The sequence below is a fragment of the Hipposideros armiger genome, unplaced genomic scaffold, assembly GCF_001890085.2.
Source record: "Hipposideros armiger isolate ML-2016 unplaced genomic scaffold, ASM189008v1 scaffold_132, whole genome shotgun sequence".
Taxonomy (NCBI): Eukaryota; Metazoa; Chordata; class Mammalia; order Chiroptera; family Hipposideridae; genus Hipposideros; species Hipposideros armiger.
In genome coordinates, this window is record NW_017731482.1 from 652,985 (window position 1) to 665,188 (window position 12,204).

General features: G+C 52.8%; 1 protein-coding gene across 7 annotated transcripts in view; it reads left to right on the forward strand.

Annotated features, from left to right (window-relative positions):
* Positions 1-1,896: 1,896 nt before the first annotated feature.
* The window catches only part of P2RY2 (purinergic receptor P2Y2), a 17,806-nt gene continuing 7,498 nt past the window's right edge, over positions 1,897-12,204 (forward strand). Inside the window, exons 1-2 of one of the 7 annotated variants that reach the window (XM_019649443.1) lie at positions 1,897-2,208; positions 3,788-3,974. The gene's annotated coding sequence lies outside the window, so the exon portion shown is untranslated. Of the gene's footprint in view, positions 2,209-2,248; positions 2,426-3,787; positions 3,975-4,566; positions 4,732-8,762; positions 9,021-12,204 lie in introns of those variants that run through there. The other 6 variants (XM_019649441.1, XM_019649445.1, XM_019649440.1 and 3 more) reach the window with 6 other exon arrangements.

The following is a 12,204-nucleotide window of genomic DNA, read 5'->3' on the forward strand; positions in this document are numbered from 1 at the left end:
GACTTGATCTCTAAAGCCCAGCGAAGAGAGTGTCAGGGTAAGATGTCAGGATTCATAAACTTCCAGCCCCTCGTTAGAAGGGATACTAACTCTCAAGCCCAAGCAGCTCGGGACAACGGGCAAAACCCTGAAAAAAGAACCTCAGATGGGCCAATGAAAAAGGAACTATTATTACTATTTTGCAGAAAAGGAAATTGGTGCTCAGAGAAGAGTCTGAACCTGAATCCAAGGCTGTGAGATTCAAGGACAAGCCCCTTTCCTTTGCTCCTCAGGCCTCACTAAGCCTTCTAAGCCTTCTGTGGTGCTGGCTCAGACACTGTGTGTCTCAGTTTCTTTGGCTGTAAAGTAAGGGAGAGGGACCACAGCAGGAGCAGGACCCTGGGCTGCCTACCCTCCAGTAGGCTGGAGGCAGAAGCAGAGCCTTGAGTCCTCATCTTGGTATCAAAGGAATTTTTTCTCTTTCAGTCTAAATAGCAGTTACGGTAGAGATCTGAAGGGAGAGGAGAGAGGGGTGTTGGTTGGGCCTCCAGTGCCCTGGGGGACTTCCCCACACTGGGACCCCAAGGCTCAGGCTCCATAAGTAGGGGCCACAGGGATTTCTAGTCCCCTAGAACAGCGATTCTCAACCTTCCTATTGCCGCGACCCCTTAATACAGTTCCTCATGTTGTAGTGACCCCCAACCATAAAATTATTTTCGTTGCTACTCTATAACTGTCATTTTGCTACTGTTGTGAATCATAATGTAAATATCTTTTTGTTTTCCGATGGTCTTAGGTGACCCCTGTGAAAGGGTCGTTTGACCCCCAAAGGGGTCGCGACCCACAGGTTGAGAACCACTGCCCTAGAAGCTGCATAGATCAGCTTGGACAATAGGCGGAGGAAGCTGGACAAGAGGCCTTTGTGTCTTCCAGGCGCAGGTCTCTGGAGGACTGCAGAGGAGGCTCAGCTGCACAGGACTGTGTGTCCACTCTACTTCTGCTCCTGGCAAGGCTGCAGCCAGCATCCTTCCTGGGCCCCTTCTGGGATCAGCAGCCAGGCACCAGTCAGCTGATATGGAGTCCAGCAGGACCCAAGGCCCTAGTGCTCTGAGCAAGCTCCTTGGCCACAGAAAGAGGCCTACTATGCACGTGTCTGGACACTGACTGTCCAAAGCCCAGACAGACAGACACTGGTTGGCGGAAGGGTGAGTGTGATTGCCTCTATTTCACAGAAAAGAAGGCCCAGAGAGGGACTGGAACAGGGTCAAAGTCTCCCAGTCAGTGCTGAAGCTCAGACACAAGCTACTCTCCTGACATCTAGACCAGAATGAGAGAGCAGGGGACAGTCATCCGTTCATCCATTCACACATTCAGCAGCTCCTGGGACCCCTGGGACGACAGTAGGAAGAAGGCAGACCTGGTCCCTGCTCTCCTGAAACTCACAGGCTATGAAAGCGACAAACATAGGGTCTCTGACCACCTAAGGCCATCAGAGTGATGCTGAGGACAGAGAAGGGAGTGATATATGTGGCTGCAGTGGTCTGAGAAAGCAGCTCAAGGGAAGCAGCTCAGGGTGAGAGAGCAAAAAGAGTGGGTGTTCAGGAAATTTCTAGTGACTCTTTCTGACAGATTAAGCAAATGGAGAATAGGGAAGTCTCCCTCCCATCCCCACCCAGTCCTCCTCTCCGGAGCTGGAGAGAGGCAGGACCCTGAATGCCTGGATTTCCTCCCTAGGGCAATGGGGAGCACCCCACCACACACACCGGGTCTCAAGCGAGGGAGGCGAGGTTTCAGGGTGGTGCTCTGAGCAGGTCCCTGTGAAGAGAGGGCACAGGTTCATGGCAAAGTCTCGCGATGGGCAGCGACAGGAGCCACACAGGCACCAGGCAAACTTTGCAAAACTTTAGCGTAGGACGGTCGCCGCCAGTCCCTCTCCGCGCAGCACTGGTGGCAGAGGCGCTGACCCCGCCGCTACATCGCTCGGCAGCGTCCCCGAGCGAATGACCGGCCGCCTGTCACTCCGGACAGGGGCGGGGCGGTGACAGGGTCTGAACAGAGTCCGCCCGCCCAGAGTTCGCCCGCCCCCGCCGGACCCGGCCGGTGCGGGAGCTACGCCGGGCGGGCGGGGCCCTCTGGCACGTGGGTCCCTGCGGCAGCGGCGGAACGCGAGCGCGGGCACCGGGGAGAGGTGGCCCCGGCATTGAGGGTGAGAGCGCCCGACCCTGGGAGGTGAGGAGTGGGCTCCCTGGAGGGGCCTGAAGCGGGGAGAGGTGGAGGTGCGCAGCCAGGGACCCGGCGGTGCGGACCCGGCCCTGGGCAGGCAGAGCCGTGTGCGTGTGGCTGTCGGAGTGGGGCACGGCTCCGAGCTGGTGTGAGCGCACCGGGGTCGGTAATCGAACTCTGTCTCCACTGGAGCGTAGATCCCAGGGAGTGAGTGCTTGTCCAGGTATTTGGGAAAGTCTGTGTGTAGGTGGGTGAGCTGGTGCGCCCCCTCAGTGTCGATAGCTGATCCTATGGAATTTGTTTATATGTGTGTGCTCTGGGGTGGGTGCCCCCTTGGTTGCTGGAGACCCGAGAACCCGTGGAAGTCTGTTGTGCCCCCTCACCCCAGTGGCACTCTGGGTGACCACCTCCCACTTGGGCGCTGGTAAGACTGGAGGATTGCTGGGGGTGTGGGGGGGGGCGGGGAGGCGGTGCGGGGGGAAGGAGAGGGTTGGGGCAGTGGCCTGGAAGGACAGTTAAGCCTCTATCAGGGGACTTTTAATCTGGCAGGCGGTGCTGTAGGAAGGGTCAGTTTGGAGAAAGGCAGTGCCCTCCCTCCACTCCCCAACTAGGGCTGCCAGTGGCTTGTTTGGGGCCCCCAGACCCAAGGGCCAGGCCCTGCTGTGGACTAAGACTGACAATTTGGGGTCTCAGGCTGGTGGCAGCTGTTCCTTTCAGCATGGTATCCCAACCTTCCCTGGGCCCACAGCCTGAGGTGCCTGGTTTGTTTTGGATCTAGACTGGAATAATGGGGAGCTTTTGAGGCTCAGGGTCAAGTCCCAGTAAAGTCTCAGTTATCTGTGGGTAGGAGTGGTTGAAAAGGAGATTCTTTGAGCAGACAGGGTCCACAAAAGCTCTCCAGAGAAAAAGATGTATATTCTAATCCTACCGTGGGCACTGTGACCCTGGGCAAGGCACACTCTTGCTCTGAGCTTCAGTGGCCTCATTTGTGAAAGGGGAATAACAACGATGTAGAATTTGAGGGCTCTTGAGGAGCTGATGTGTGCGTCGTGTTCAGCACCAGTGTCCTCTTGTACTGGTTCACAGTTTGAGGGTAGGTGTGGAGAGAACTTTCTGAAAACCAAATCTCAATTTTTTTCCTCCCTGGGCTAAACTTTCACAGAACTTTCTACTGGGGTATCTGTCCACACTTCCACCCAGCCTGAACCCCTTAGCATGGGATTCAAGTCCTTCAAGAACTGGTCCTTGACAACCTCTGCAGCCCCACTCTCCTGCCTGACTCTTTGCTAATAGTAATTGCATGGAGTCTGTTGCACACACTGGACAGTTTCTTACCTCTAGACCATTGCATGACACTCTAGACACTCTAGACACTGCCTGAACTACCCTCCTACTCTCATCTTCCTCCGTTGGAGAACTACAGACTCAGGGCCCAATTCAAACGTCCCCTCCTCTGGGAAGCCTTCCTTCCTCCCCCAGAGGCTCCCTTTAGAGCCTCTTCTGGGCTTTTGACGTCCCGGTGCTGACAGCCCTGGTCCCACCTTGGACTGTCATGGTTTCAGCCTGTCTCCTTTCCAATCCCCAGGTCTGAGGCCCCCTGGAGGGCAGGAACTGAGGCTCATATCTGTGTTGCCAGGACCCTGCACAGAGCTGAGCTGAAATGAGAGAACAGCAGCAACCTCTATCACCAGCTTCCATCCCCAGCTTCCTCAGTGAAGGCCTGTCTACAGTGGAGCTCCATGTCATTACAAAGAAAGGGAAACCAGAATCAGGTCATCAGAGTGGGTGGCACAGGTTGTCAGAACGATGTGTCCTAGGGCACTACAGGACCCAGAATGTGCAGGCTGAAAAGTTGGATTTCATCCTAAAGGCAGTAGGGAGCCATGGAAGGTTTGTGAGCAGGAGAGATTAAAGGTTAGAGAAGCATTTCAGGAAGATCTCTCTGGCTTCAGGGTGGAGAATGGACTGAGTAATACTAAGTGCATGGAGGTCATGGCATTTGTGATATTGACACCAGAGCCACCCAAACATTGCTTAAAGCCTGAGCCCTTGTGTCATTGGCCAAACACTTCCCTGAGCCCTCAGGTGCTTCTGCTAAGGAATTTGTGGACACTTGGGACTCTTCCTCCCCTAGTGGGAGCCAGGAGACTGGTAATTGATCTCATCTCAGTTCTGCTCCCAACTTGCTGGGTGACCTTGGGAGCAGTTCCTACCCTGCCAACCTCTAAACGGAATCTAGAGCCAGTAAGGCCCTGTGCTGACAGTTTGTATGTGGGAAGGCCCTGGCATGGAAGGTTTGTCACTTTCCTCTTCTCCCTGCCTTGGGCTGTCCCGGGGTCTGGCCAGAGGGGTTGGAGGGTCACAATGGGCAAACCTCATAAATGGCTGTCAAGCTTGGGCTGCAGAGTAAGGCTATTGCCCCTCCTGTCCTCCTCCTGCCCTGGAAATACAGGGCTCTGAAGCTTCTGGATTCCCCAAGCACCAGCTAAAAGAGTGTGAGAACATCACCAAGGCCTTATGGGCAACTCTGTAAGTGCTTTGATTTGGCTTCTTTCCTAGCTGTAGCCCTTAGAGAGACCAAGATGCTCCTCTAAGTGTCATTTTTGCTATCTGTAAATTGGGCATGATGATTCTTGCCTCTTCAAATGCAAGGTTGCTGTGAGGGTTCTTAAGATGGTGGTCAAGGCAGGGCTTTGTAAGCTGTAAAGTGCAATGCACAGGTGACAAGTGTGATACTCATAGACTTAAATGCATTTTGGAGACAATAATAGAACATGGGTGCAATAACAAGGGATCATTCTGGGTTTTGGAATTTTAACAGTTAACTTCCTTCCTCTCCCCTTGTTCCTCTGCTTACTAGTAAAATTTATAAATGTCCATCATTTTATTCTCCACCAACGCTGTGAGGGAGGGATTATTATCCCCATTTTGCAGATGAGGAACTAGATGCTCAGAGAGAATCTAACCCAAGGTCACACAGCCAAGGTGAAAGCTGGGGCTCCTGCCTACCTCCTCTTTCTCCAGAGAGCTTTTGTGGGCCCTGTGTGCTTCTCTCCCTCCCCATTCAAGACAGAAGCTCCATCTGGCTTTCAGGCTGAAGAAAGTTTGAATCCTGCCCTGAAAACCCATCTTTAGGTCTTGCTTGTGGCCTGATGACCCAGCTGCTGATAAGAGCATGCCTGCTCAGGCCTGCCCACAGGACCAGGGAAGCCTTGCTGATCTAGTGAGGTGCCCCTGGTGAAATACTTTTTCTCTTCCTGAACTGCCTTTTGTGGGCCTGTCTGGTGTACCCTTTGGCCCACAGCTTCCTCTTGGGCTGCCTTTGTGTTCTCAGGTCTGGCCTCCACCTGCCATTCGGCCTAATGAGGGGAGGCTGGCTGTGGGTATGCATCCTGACCCACAGGGTCAGTTGCAGGACTTGGCCAGCCCAGGTCTGCTTTCTCTCTCTCTGACCATATCACCCAGAACAGGTTGGACAAAAAGAGGTACCAGTGAGTGTTTGGGAAATGAATGACTGGGTGAAAGTGGGCATAGGGTGGAAGAGGAAGGTCTTGCTCTGTGGAGAGCTACAGTTGGTTCTTGAGCAGAGGAGTTCCTCCACTCCCCTGCCACACCATCTCTTAGGCCTGAGTCATTTCGGGTTCAGGATGAGTAACTAGAGTTCCTGCTTGGAGGGTGAGCAACCTAGGCCCTCCTGGGCAACTACTTCCTCCTTGGCCCTCTACCCTGGCACCCTGGCACTGTCATTGTAGTGACAATGGCACTGCCTAGGCACTAGAGTATGAAAGGAGGGCCTCCCTCAGACTTCTTAGGGCCCACATGACCCTCCTCTCGCCCCCTTCTTCAGGGGAGGCTCCCCTATCTTATTTACCTTCCATGGGGCACCATCTTTGCACAGGTCAGTTCTGACCATGTCCTTCCCCACTTAAGCCCTGCCATGGCTTCCCAATGTCCTCAGGAAGAGGCCAAGCTCCTCAGCCTAGCACTCCAGCCTTTTCATGGGAGTCCTGTAGCCTCCCCACCTCACCCCCAGCCCAGCCCATTCTGTTCCACCTAACCCTCCACTCCAGCCTCACATGACCCCTGGCTTTGCAAAAACAAGTCACACTGTCACACCACTGAGTCTTTGTACCTGCTCCTCCTTCAATGCCCTCCTACCTTTGTGCCCATCTAACAAACTCCTAATCATCTATCAGGTCCCAGCTCACATGACCCCTCTTCTGGGAAGACCACCTCACCAGGCTGTTTAGGGGTTACCCTGGACCCCATGGCCCCTGGGCTTCCTTTGGTCATGGCTTGATCACCCAAGTGGACTTTCTCTCCATTCAAACTGGAGCTCCTCAAGGGTCTGACCGAGTCTGATTAAGTCTGGGTTTCAAGGGTCCCTATGAGGTCAGGCACATTGGGGCATTGACAGTTGTTTGCTGAGACCCTGTGACTCTTCAGAAAGTGACTTATGATTGTGTTATTCTGAGTCCAGACTCCTGTGGTTCTGAGTATCTCAAAGTCAAAGGCTATCAGAAGCAATGAGTAACAGAATGAAACATTTAACATTCACCAGAAACTCTTTGTCTTGGACTGTAAGAACCCAATGAACTCAGAATTCTGGAAGCACTCAGAGGGAGACAGTCTCAGAAGCACGGACTCACTTGTATCCTGTTCTATACTTTTGTCCCTTTTTCCACCTTGGGTTTTCCTTCCTCCCTCTTTCCCTCTAAGCTGGACCCTTTCTGCTTCTCTCCAGACCTGAACACAGCCCCTTCCAGGAGCCTCCCCTGACTGTTCTGACCATGACCCCTGCCCCTCTGCTGGGTCACCAAAGGGGTCCCCCTGTTGAGAAGTGTCTCAGTGTCTCTGTGCCATGACGGGCAGACACAGCCCCCACATCAGGACAATATATGATTTGCTAGCCTCATTGAGCACCCACCTGCCCCCTTGTCTTATTCATTCCTCATGAGCTGCTTTTGTAGTGGGAGCCCCCCCCCCCCCCCCCCCCCCCGATTGACCAGTGAAGAACCTGAGGCTCAGAGAGAGGAACCGATTTGACTGAGATTGCATATCATGGGCGGTTCCAAGTTGGAGCCTGAACCCAGGGTTCTTGCCTCTTGAGTTTGGCTGGAGGCCCCTGGGTGTGATAGGTCGATGTGGAGTCCAGGAACTTGTGGTCCTGAACTGGTTCAGCTTAGCAGCATGTCTCTGTAAGCCATGGGCTGGGCTGGGCTGGGCTGGACCGTGACAGGTCAGGGGTGGGACAGGTAGTTTGGAGTCCTGCCCTGGGGTGGGATTGGAGGCGCTCAATGCCACACTGAAAATACTGTAATTAGAACACCAGGCCTTGAGTAAGTCCCTTCCTCTTAAGGTGTCTCAGTTTCCTGATCTGTCAGGTGGGAAGACCAGTCTGGCTGATCTGAGACCTGCACACTCAGATGCACCGAGCTCAACCCCAACACATGGCTCGCACAGCCAAGATCCTGGGGACTCCCAAGATGGAGAGTGCCGCCATAAGGGGCCATAGAGCCCGAGGGCTTCCTAGAGGAAGTTCAGAGGCTTTACATTGCAACAGCACCTGTTGATAACATCTGAGGTTACCCCCTCAGCTATTTTCCCAGACCAGCCCCAATATTTGTGGTGCAGAAAGCACTCCAGGCAAGGCGGGGATCCCAAGGTGGGAGGACCCCCGCATTGGGGGCAGAGGATGACTTCCAAGATCCTTCCTTTCTTCTAACCCAACCTTGCCCTCTACTCCTCTCAGTCCACAGGGATGACCGACAGTTCCCCAAACATACTGGGTGATCTCTTGCCCTGGTTTTTGCTCACCCTGCTCCTCTTCTCTCTCCATTCACCTGACCCCTACCCATCTTCCAAAATGCAGGTCAGGTGTCTTCTCCTCCAGGAAGCCTTCCTTGACTACCTCCCCATTCCCATTGGGGGCCCTGTTGGCTGCTTCCTTCGGCCCTGATTATCCTGAGTTGTTATTACCTATTTCTGAATCTTCTCCCATGTGCTACTCCCCTCCCCCACCAACCTTGCCAGAGACTCACCTTGGAGTCCCCAAGTGCCCTGCACAGGGACAGGCGTAGATATGATAACCTCTATAAAGGGTGAGTGAGTGAAGAAATGTGGTGAGGCCTGGGGCCTGCTGGAGGTCCCTGGACTGCCCTCCCTTCTGAGGATGGCCTTCAGTGTGGGAAACTTGATCTGTGTCATTCTGGCTGTGACCTTGCTGCTCTGCCCAAATTCCTGCCTGTTTCCTGCCCTTCTTGTCTTTCTGGGATACCCCCACCTTCCTTGCCTTCTTTCTCCACCTGCTGAAATCGTAGCCCTTTTAATAATTTCATAAAATGAGTCTAAATCGTCTTCTTTAACTACCTTAACAACCTTATGGGGTCGGGGCAGGTATTGTTCTTAGATTGCAGGGGAATTGAGATTTAGGTTGTGGAAAGGAAACGTGTCCAGGTCCTGCAGCTGGGAATGGCAGAACTGGGATTTCCCACTTTTCCAGTGTCCTCCTGTGCTCCTCCATGGTGTTCTGGGTCCAGGTTCTCTGTTTCCCTTCACAGCACCCCACCTCCAGCAAAGGCAAGCAGCAGAGCGTTCCAGAATGGTGATGGGTCACTCGCCCCTTCCAGCCGAGCCAGGTGGGCAGGCGAGCGGGTACATTCTGCAGCCACCCTGGTGAACAAGCTGGAATGTTGTCTAACCATCCTGGAAATTCCTCAGCTGGCCTGGAAACTTCCCCAGCCATTCCTCCTGACATTGGGCTCACTAGCCTGGAGCCACAGAGAGACAGACTCAGCATGGGGTAGAGGCAGAGTCAGGTCAGTGGGGCAGGTAGTCTGCATGTTAAGCTTTGCTCTGCCCTTGACTCACTGGTGACCTTGGGTGAGAACTTGGACTACTCTTTCTGGCATTAGTTTTTTTTTACCATGAGATGGATACAATAACCATCATNTTTGACAGATGAGGAAGGCCTGAGGACAGGGTTGGCATCATGGGTGTGTGACCTGTACAGTTACACCGGGCCCCAGGCTTCAAAGGACCCCAATCTAGGCTTAATGCTCTGCTATCCCATCTTAAAATTCTTACTAGTTCTTTAACAAGGGGCCCATATTTTCATTCTACCCTGAGTCCTGCAAATTATGTAGCTGGTCCTGCTTGTGGGGAGGTGGAGCAGAGGCTTGCCCAGGACTGGACTAGGCTTTCTGCCTTACAGGCTGCCTTCCGTGGGTGCCTGCATCCTAGCATGCCAAGAGGGAGAGCTTGCAGACTGCGTTTGGCATCAGAGGCCTGGCCCCTGCCTGGGAAACCTGAGGAGCACAGTTCCCAGTCGGTGAGGCAGGCAGGACTGTCCAGGCCTAAGCAGTGGTCCGGAGAGCAAACAAGACAAGGCTGCTGGAGCCAGCCCAGCCCTGTGTAACCAGAGCCACAGTGTGGGTTTAATGCCATGTCTCAGCCATCACTCCGGGAACTCAGCAGGGCCCTCCTTCCCAGCAGGTTGCAGTTCTAGGGCCAGGGGCCCTACCACAGATTCATTGTATAAATTGGGACATTCACTTCCGCTTTCTGAACTTCAGTTTCCCTATATGTAAAATGGTAATGAAAACACCTACCTCACAGGGTTCTGGTGAAGATTAAATGAGATACTTTAGCACAATGACTAGCACAAAGAAGGTGATCACTAAATAGAGTTCTTACTCATTCACTCATACAACAGATATTCATGGAGGCTAACCAGGTTTAACAGGGACAATGCTAGGTGCTGGACATTTAACTGTGAACAGGATGGACCCTAGCTCCGATCTCAAAGAGATCCTCATTAGAGGGGGAGATAGACATCTACAGCGACAACAATGGTGTGGTAAGTGTGACAAAGGGAGGTACCTGATAGGGTGCCTGGACTGGGCCTTAGAGGAGCCATGTTGGGGAGCTAGGAGAAGAAGCCAAGGGCAGAAAATCGTGATGTGTCACTGCAGGCAGAGGGAGCAGCAAGCAGCAGGCAGGAGGTCAGTGAGAGCCCAGCACTACCTTGTGACTGGATTACAGGCAGATGAGGCGGGAGGTGGGAAGACCTGGTCTGGCAGGCTGCAGAACCCGCTTTCTCTTGAGGATATTGGGGTTACTAGAGGGTGTGATGCAGGCAATGGCCTGGAGAGGTGACAGAGATACCACCCTAACCTGTGAAGGAGGGCTTGCAGGTCTCATGTCCCAGCTTAGTGAGGAGGCCTGAGCCAGGGCCTGGCCTCCACACCCAGCACGGGTTCTCAGAGCAGGTTTTCTTAGGGGAGATGATAGAAGGCGAGAGAGAGAAGATGAGAAGCCTTGAGAGAGCCAAATGCCTCCTTAGGGGTAGCGAGACAGGAAGCCTCCTAATGCATGAGGAGAAGCACTCCTGCGTTGTCCTNAAAAAAAATTAATAGTTTTCCTCCCACCTTCTAAGTTCTTCTAGCTGGGCTAATAATCAAATTAATAGAGACAGATTAATAGGGAAAAATAAAAATTTTAATGCATGGGAAATTCACATAGGCATGAAAATTCCAAAGACAATGACGCAACACTGGGTATATATGACATTTTGGACAAAGGAGGAAATGGGGGAATGAAGTCTTAGATTTCAGAAGTAAGAATGGGCTATTTACAGGTAGTTGAGGAAGAGAAGAATGCACAGTGAAGGCAAATCCTTGCTAGGCAACTCAGAAACAATAGGGCACAGGGAGTATCTAGCTAACAGACCCCTGCCTGAAGGCCTCCTATTAACCATAATTCAAGTTAGGCTAAAGCGAACATCCTAAGATTTCCTTCCTGAAGCAGGTTTTTCTACCTGAAATCTCTTGGGCAGGAAAGTGGAGAAAAGCCAGAGTTTCTTTCTGAGTATTATTTCTTGATAAACAGCTTAAAATCAATATCCAAAAAAGGCAGCTTCAGGGTGGCAAAACTTTGGTCGCCTTCAGATTCATGGTTTAAGAAGACCTGCAACTGCCGTATGAAAGATGGACAGGATGGGCAGGGGTGGAGGCAAAGAGACCAGTGAGGGGGCTGGCGCCATGTGGAGGAGAAACACAGGCCTAAGGCTGTGGGGTGGGGAAAAGTGCCATCGCTAAGCCACTTCAGCAGTTGAACTGACAGGTCCTGGTGAGTGATGGTTTCACATGGGTGGGAAAGAGAGAGGTTGTCAAGGACATATTGGAGTTTGAAACCTGGAAGGATGGATGGTGGAGACCCTTCTCAGAAATCAGAGATTGGCTTTGAGAAAGTGCTGTGCTCCACCTTAGTCTATTGAAGGCATCCCCTAAGGAGTAGACAGGGTGTGACCCTAGCCAGAGTGGCATGTAAAGGAGAACCCAAGGTAGAGGAGACTGGCACATAGCTACCAGCCCACTAGCCCAGGTCAGCCTGAGGCTCCCGGGGAAAGGTACACCAGGAAAACAGTGGCCCAGGAGTATTTCCCAGTGCTCCCGCCTCCTGTTCTATTCCTGCGCCCACCCATCTCTTCTCTCCACCTTGCCCCACACTTGCACTGCACTTACAGCTTGGGGACCTGGCCTCAGCTTTCTTGGACCCCACTCCCCCATTGTAGAGAAATGAAGGAGATGGGAAAAGGCCGGGGATGTTAGTTTTTTCCCGTGATGTGTCTGAGGTTCTGGTGGATGCTGGGACCTCACACTACCAGGTGACTATCCCCTCACAGAAGCCCTGTGCCCAGTGTGTGTGAGACAAAAACCAGGGCCAGAATCCAGACCACCCGGGTTCCGGTCTTGCCTGTGTCCCTGACTTCCTGTGAGGATTTGGGCCTCAGTTTCTTCCTCTGTCAAGTGGGAGTTTGGCACAGGTGATTGCGAAAGGCTGTTCCCGGCCCTGACTAGGACTGTATGTATGAGTGTGCAGGTGCACTGCATGTACATTTCAGTGTGACTGTGTGTGTCTCTTGTGTAGCTGTGTGTGTAGGCGTGTCCTTACTTGTGTGTATTCATGTGTGTTTGAAACACCTATGGAGGAATGATTAGA